Below are 6,445 nucleotides of genomic sequence, written 5' to 3'. Positions count from 1 at the left end.
TAATTTTACTTTCTTGTTATTATTCTTTGGTTAATGATATGATATGTGTCTCCTTCGCTCAAATGAAAGTTCCTTGAGATCAGGGTCTTTGTTCTTCCGGGCACCTCCAGCACAGAGCACAATGCGTGGCCTATACAATGAGTACTCAACAGTAATGTTCAACCACCTACTCCATGTCTCAACCTTAACACAACCCAAACCAAAATGCTGATTATCACCCCCCCCCAAATACTGCTCCACATGCAGAGCTGCCATGTTGCACACTTCCAAGGAGGGCCAACCACAGCATTTGTGTGAATGGTGCCCTGCCTCCTCCCCAGTGTGCTCTTGTTGGGGGCCAAGGCGAGGCTGCCCCAAAATGGGCTACGTTGGCATTAATATTATTTTGAGTTAAAAAGCAATCCAAACTGAGCTGATTCAGAAAAAGCTCATGAGCCAATCCACAGCTGCCTAAAAGAATTGAGATATAAGTAACTACATTACAATATGAGCTAAGTATGGTAGATAGGGAGAAACCTAGCAAGGCCTATTTGGTTAAAGTCCTCTCTTTGTCCCATTGTTTCTGAGTAGCCCAGCACACACTCCTTTAAAAAGTATTTACTCTTTTTCATTCTGCCTGAAGAACACAGGCCTTCCCTTTGAAGACCAAGATCCTTACCCCTTCTCAGTTCCTAATGACATATATGCCTCATTTTGCCTGTCTTTGGAATTTCCATGTCTGAATGGATTCCCTGTATGTATGTTATTAAATTTCATTTCCTATTAATATGTCTCATGTCAATTTTTTCCTTTTTTTAAGAGAGTTGGGGAGGAGCAGAGGGAGAGAGAATCTTAAGCAGGCTCCATGCCCAGCACAGAGCCCAACGTAGGGCTCAATCTCACAACCCTGAAATCTGTCTCATGTCAGTTTGATTCTCAGTCTAGCAAAAAGGACCTTCAAGGGGACAGGAATTCTTGCTCCCTTCGCAGAGACTATCAGTATCGATGATGCCGTCTGAAGTTGTGCACTACTCTCCTCCACTTCAGTTGATAGCAACTTTACCCTTCCAGTTGCTTAAGCCAAAAAATTTGGAAGCATCTTTCATTTCTCTTTTACACCTCTCATTCATGCTGTCAGGGAGTTCTGTCAGGAAGGCTCCACCTTCAAAATATCTGAGCACCTCTCACATTCTCCATAACTCTCAGGCTGGCCTGAACCACCTCACCTCCTACGTGGGTTATTACAATAGACCTCATTGATCTCCCTGCTTCTGCTCTTGGCCCTCTACAGTCTATTCTCGACCCAGTAGCCCAAAACTCTAAAACATAAATTAGACCAGGTCACGTCTCTGCTCAAAACCCTACAGCAGCTCATTTCCCCTCAGAACAAAAACCAAAGTCTTGGGGCACTTGGGTGGCTCCGCTGGTTGGACAGCTGCCTTCAGCTTGGGTCATGATCCTGGGGTCCTGGGTTTGAGCCCCGTGTTGGGCCCTCTGCTCAGTGGAAAGCCTGCTTCTCCCTCTCCCTCTAACTGCTTGTGCTCTCTCTCTCTCTCTATCAAATAATAAATAAAATCTTAAAAAAAAAAAAGGTCAAAGTCTTTACAATAACCTCTAAAGCCCCACAAATCTTCTAGATAACATACGACCACACCTTCAAGTCTATTCAAATGCTACCTTATTAAAATGAGGCCTCTTCGACCATTGTATTTAATTTGCTAATCTCTAAAGCCCCTTATAATGCTACTTTTTTCTATTTCCACTCTTGTCACCATCTGGCATATTCATATATTATATCCCTTGTTTATTGTCTACCTTCCTTCTATTAGAAAATAAGCTCCACAAGAACAAAATGTATCCATTAAACCCATGTGTCTAAACCAATGTCTGGCACATTGTAGGTTCAATAGTGAATGAATAACTACAGTGCCTAAACAATTAGAGACTAGTAAATATTAATACAGGAACGAGTGTGACACAGTATGTTGATACTAGTGATAAAGAATTTTCTCTCCATAACGCATGATTTGTTACTGTACAAGTATGTGGAACTATACAGCAGGGTGAATTCTGTACAAGATTTGCAGTCGAGGCCCGGGTGAGTCCTGGCCTCTCACCACTTCCTATCTGTGTGACTCTACAAGACTCTCTTTCTCCTCCTGTAAAATAGGGATAAAACACCTGCCCTAGTAACCTCCCAGGACTGTGGAGAAGATGAAATGAATGTGAATGGTTCTGCAAGCTGTGATAAGCTAGACAACCAATTACTTAGGTAGAGCAAGATTTGAAACTTTCAATAACATTGATTGTCACCATGCTTTTCACCTCCAAAGAGAGTTCTGTGCCCTCTTTACTGCCAGTCAGATTTTAACCTTTACTTTCACCCAGTGCTGACAGTGAGGAATCTCTGAGCTCCCTTACCCTCTTCAGGTTAATTATCCTCTCTTCTTTTCCATTTTAGGAAAATGGGCAGCAGGTGGTGTTTCCTGCTCCATGATCTCTGCTGACTCAGGCTGCTTCATTTCCCTAGGGAGGATAAAAAAACCACATAGAAACACATGTATGAACACTGGCATAGCTTTACCACAGCTTAGGTGGAGAGGACGATGTCTCTTCTGAGGGACGAGGATCAAGCTTCCCCAGTGGGAGTGGGGGAGGGTAAAGACAAGCTGTGTTAAATTAATTTGGGTTCCAACTGCTGTTGGAATTTTGCCAACAGAGACACCTGGGACAAATTCTTTAACTCTTACAAGGAAAAAGAAATCATCATAGTCATCACAGAGCCTTTTAGACTTCATAAGAGTTACTAGACAGAAGTAGAAGGAGGCCACAGGACATGGAGTTTTACTGAGGCTTTTGGTGCATTTAAGAGTGAAAATATATGCCAAAACAGGCCTCAAAAATTGCCGTTTTTTAAAGTCTGCATTAAATAATCCCTTTCATCAGATGGAAAACACCATGTAACCCATGATCCCTCCAAATTGTGTTAATTCATTACACTACAAGGAATGGATTCCATAAATTCAAGTTCGACAATGAAAACTTTCAATCATGTCAGTTTGTGACTCTACAAATTTGCTTATTTAGAGTTAATGTCAAAAGTTTATGTGGGGGGTCGTCCTTGGAACAGGTTTGATCCTGTTTATGAAGAAGCTAACAATGGTACAAATTATTCTATTAGCACACCTCTTCAACCTTCTTTTTAATTAATGGCACATCCTTATTGAGTTATTTAAATGTATTATTATTTTGCCACTTATGTGTTTATCATTTTCAAGCAAACTGTAGACGCCTCAGGAAAGAGACCGAAATACAGGGGGAAAAAAAATCAGCCAACAGAATTGCATTTGGCCACAGCTGGTCCAATGCGTGAGCCCCTTTGAGTCATAAAAGCTTAAGAATTGTTTGAAGAGGCACTGTATTGTGGGACAACCCTGACTGCCCTGGACATCTGGCAACCATATGATACCCTTGAACTTCGACTTCAGAATGAAAATAAGAACTTGTGAAGGTAAAGTTCTGCTTCAAGTCACATCCCCTTGGTCACTATTAAATTAAAAACCTCCCTTCAGAAACCTAAATCATCTGGAAAGCAAAAAGCTCCGGAAAACAATTTTCATTAATTCATCACTACTCAAACTGGAAGCTCATTTTGTTTCACTTATTCTAAATAATTTACCGTTTCCACCAACGACAAGTCGAAGTGCCCAGAGGGGATAGTGAGAGGAGGAGCGGTCCAAGTGCTCGCATTTTCCACACTTCCGGGTGGTAAGCGGAAAAGAAATGAGCCGGGGAAGGGGATCTTTCCTACATTTGAAGGGCTGTTTGGAATAGTCATCAAGCGGCTCCTCGTTAGTATAGTGGTTAGTATCCCCGCCTGTCACGCGGGAGACCGGGGTTCAATTCCCCGACGGGGAGATGGTTGCTTTTTACTAATCCAATTGTTCTTTTACTTATAATTCAATTCCATGGCATCAGACCTGCTGACAAATACAATATTTAGATGTTTGTTTTACCACGGGTGCCTCTTAAGCTTAATGCTCACCTTGAAATAAAAGCCTTCCCTGACATTAAAAGCTCCGTATTGTTGGTGGAAGAGAAAGGGAACCACACACTCCTCCACGTTAAGTACCAGAGGCGAGCTGGCACAGGCGTGCGCCTGCGCAGCAACGCCCGCCAAATTCCAACTTGAGGTCATGAACTTGGCGCAGAACCCGAAGGGGGGGAGGGGAGAGAGAAGGCGGAGTTTCCGCCCCTAAAGGGGCGGCTAAGAACGGAAATTGATGTAGAAGAGGAAGGAGCAGTTTCCCTTGACCCTGGGGACCCGAGTGAAAGGGAAACTCAGCTCTCCCGCCTTCGCTGGTCCCGTCTCAAGTTAAGTGGAGGACTAGCGATCAGTAAAATTTGGGCGCTAAAGTGATCAGTCTCCAGCTTCAGCGTGTACCGGGTGGAGGGGCAAGGAAAGAATTGAAAAGAGATTATCCGGAAGAAACGTCATGTTACTTGAGTCCTAAGAAACTGCCAGAGCCACAACCCAGCAGGACCTCGTGGCGCAACGGTAGCGCGTCTGACTCCAGATCAGAAGGCTGCGTGTTCGAATCACGTCGGGGTCATGGGCTTTTATAAACTTTTTAAAAAAAAAACACTGGCTTCTTGAGATCCAGGAGCATTCCCGCCGTTTTTCGAAAATGCTTTAATTTTAAGATTAAATCTTACTTCTTCAAATGTAATCCTAGTAATCCTTAGGGTGCGAAAAGATAAGGCTGATTTTATATCGCATTCTTAACGCTGATCATTTTGGATTTATAAATTGTTTGGATTTATAAATGGAGTTTTTTGTCATTTAATGTTCGTAATACATAGAAATGTGGACTATTACTACTGTGCACTAGTGGGCATATCAGTCCAACCCTCCTTCAGAAGAAATGTGCAAGTTGTTTTCCCAAAAATGGTGTTAGACCCTTTTGAAAGCAAGGACAATAGAGTAAAATTTCTAACTTTGAATATTGCTGCACTTTACACATCTTAGCCTGTGTGCCAATAAGCAATCTTACAACGTGTGATTAGTATCCCACTTTTACAGTCCCTATTCCTCTGACAAACAGAGGAATAGGGACCTGCCAAGGGTCACTCAAGTTTCCAAACAAGGTAACTTACTATATCCTTGTCTTTACTAAATTTTATAATAAAGGTAGGGAAATTGTTGAAAAATCGTGCTAGAAGCCTTTGGGCCTAAGTGATATTATCAATGCCCCTTTGTATTTTCACCAATTCATATGAGTGGGGACAAGTCAGCTATCACTTTCAATTAATCTCTTTAATAGGGAGCAAAGCTTAGTCAACCTTTGTGAGCTCCAGAACTCTTAGTACTGAATATTCCCTGACAAGCATGTGTCAAACACTTGTACAAAAAATGAATAGCAAGATGATGACAAATATTTTTAGATCTTTATTGGTCATGTTCCATAAAAGTCCCTGAGTGTTTCTGCTCCGTGTTTTGAAAATATCGAGTACTAATTTCTTATGACTTAACCTAATACAGCAGTATAGCTGGACATCATATTTTCACTTTGTGTAGTTTGTTCTTCTTTCTCCTCTTTGGATGGATTGAGATTAGACCATTTCAGCAGATATGAACCACCAACTATGATGAGCCTAATACTGTGCTCAGCACTGAGGGATACACTGAGTAACCAAATACTGTAATATGTTGGGCTAAGTGCCATGAAAGTAACATGAACAGAATGGTATGTAGATGCTAAAATAGGAACATTAACTCTGCCTTGGGTAGCTCAAGAAGGCCTCATAAAGGAGGCTCTTCAAAAATAAAAGTTTGCTATGTTACTTTAAGGCAGTAGATATATATGAATGCCTTCCATGAGTCAAGCACTGTCACTTAATATCCCTGGGGTCTGATTTATTCAATTACAAAAGTAGTTCATATTAGTTTGCTAGAGCTGCCTTAACAAAAGACCACAGACTGGGAGGCTTAAACAAGAAATTTATTTTCTCATAGTTCTGGAGCCTAGAAGTTCAAGATCCAAGTGACAGCAGGGTTGGTTTCTTCTAAGACCTGTCCTTGGCTGATAGGTGGCCACCTTCTCACCATATCCTAACATGGTCATTCCTCTGGATGTGCACATCCCTGCTGATGTCCAAGTTTCCTTTTATAAGGAAACCAGTCAGTTTGGATTAGGGCCCACTCCAATGGCCTCATTTTAACTTAATTACCTCTTAAAAGCCCTTATCTCCAAATATAGTCACATTTTGAAATACTGGGGGATAGGGCTTCAACATATGAATTGTGAAGGGTCACAATTCTGCCCTAACAGAAGTTATATTCCTTCTCCCCTGGCAACCTTTACATGTATAGAATGTATCTGTAAAAATACTCACTTTATCTTAGCTTGGACCAAATACGTTATCTCATTCGTACAAAATCATACTCTTGTGAGGTAGAGCAGGT

General features: G+C 41.7%; 2 non-coding genes across 2 annotated transcripts; both read left to right on the top strand.

Annotated features, from left to right (window-relative positions):
- The first annotated feature begins 3,825 nt into the window (after positions 1 to 3,825).
- TRNAD-GUC lies at positions 3,826 to 3,897 on the top strand. Its single transcript has one exon. It is a non-coding gene; the product is annotated as a tRNA-Asp (tRNA).
- A 623-nt stretch (positions 3,898 to 4,520) lies between these two features.
- On the top strand, positions 4,521 to 4,592 carry TRNAW-CCA. Its single transcript has one exon. It is a non-coding gene; the product is annotated as a tRNA-Trp (tRNA).
- The last annotated feature ends 1,853 nt before the right edge of the window (positions 4,593 to 6,445 follow it).

This window comes from Enhydra lutris, unplaced genomic scaffold (genome assembly GCF_002288905.1).
Source record: "Enhydra lutris kenyoni isolate GAN:26980312 unplaced genomic scaffold, ASM228890v2 scaffoldscaffold7, whole genome shotgun sequence".
Lineage (NCBI taxonomy): Eukaryota > Metazoa > Chordata > Mammalia > Carnivora > Mustelidae > Enhydra > Enhydra lutris.
Note: the sequence above shows the minus strand (reverse complement) of the source record. Positions and strands in the feature narration are given on the sequence as shown.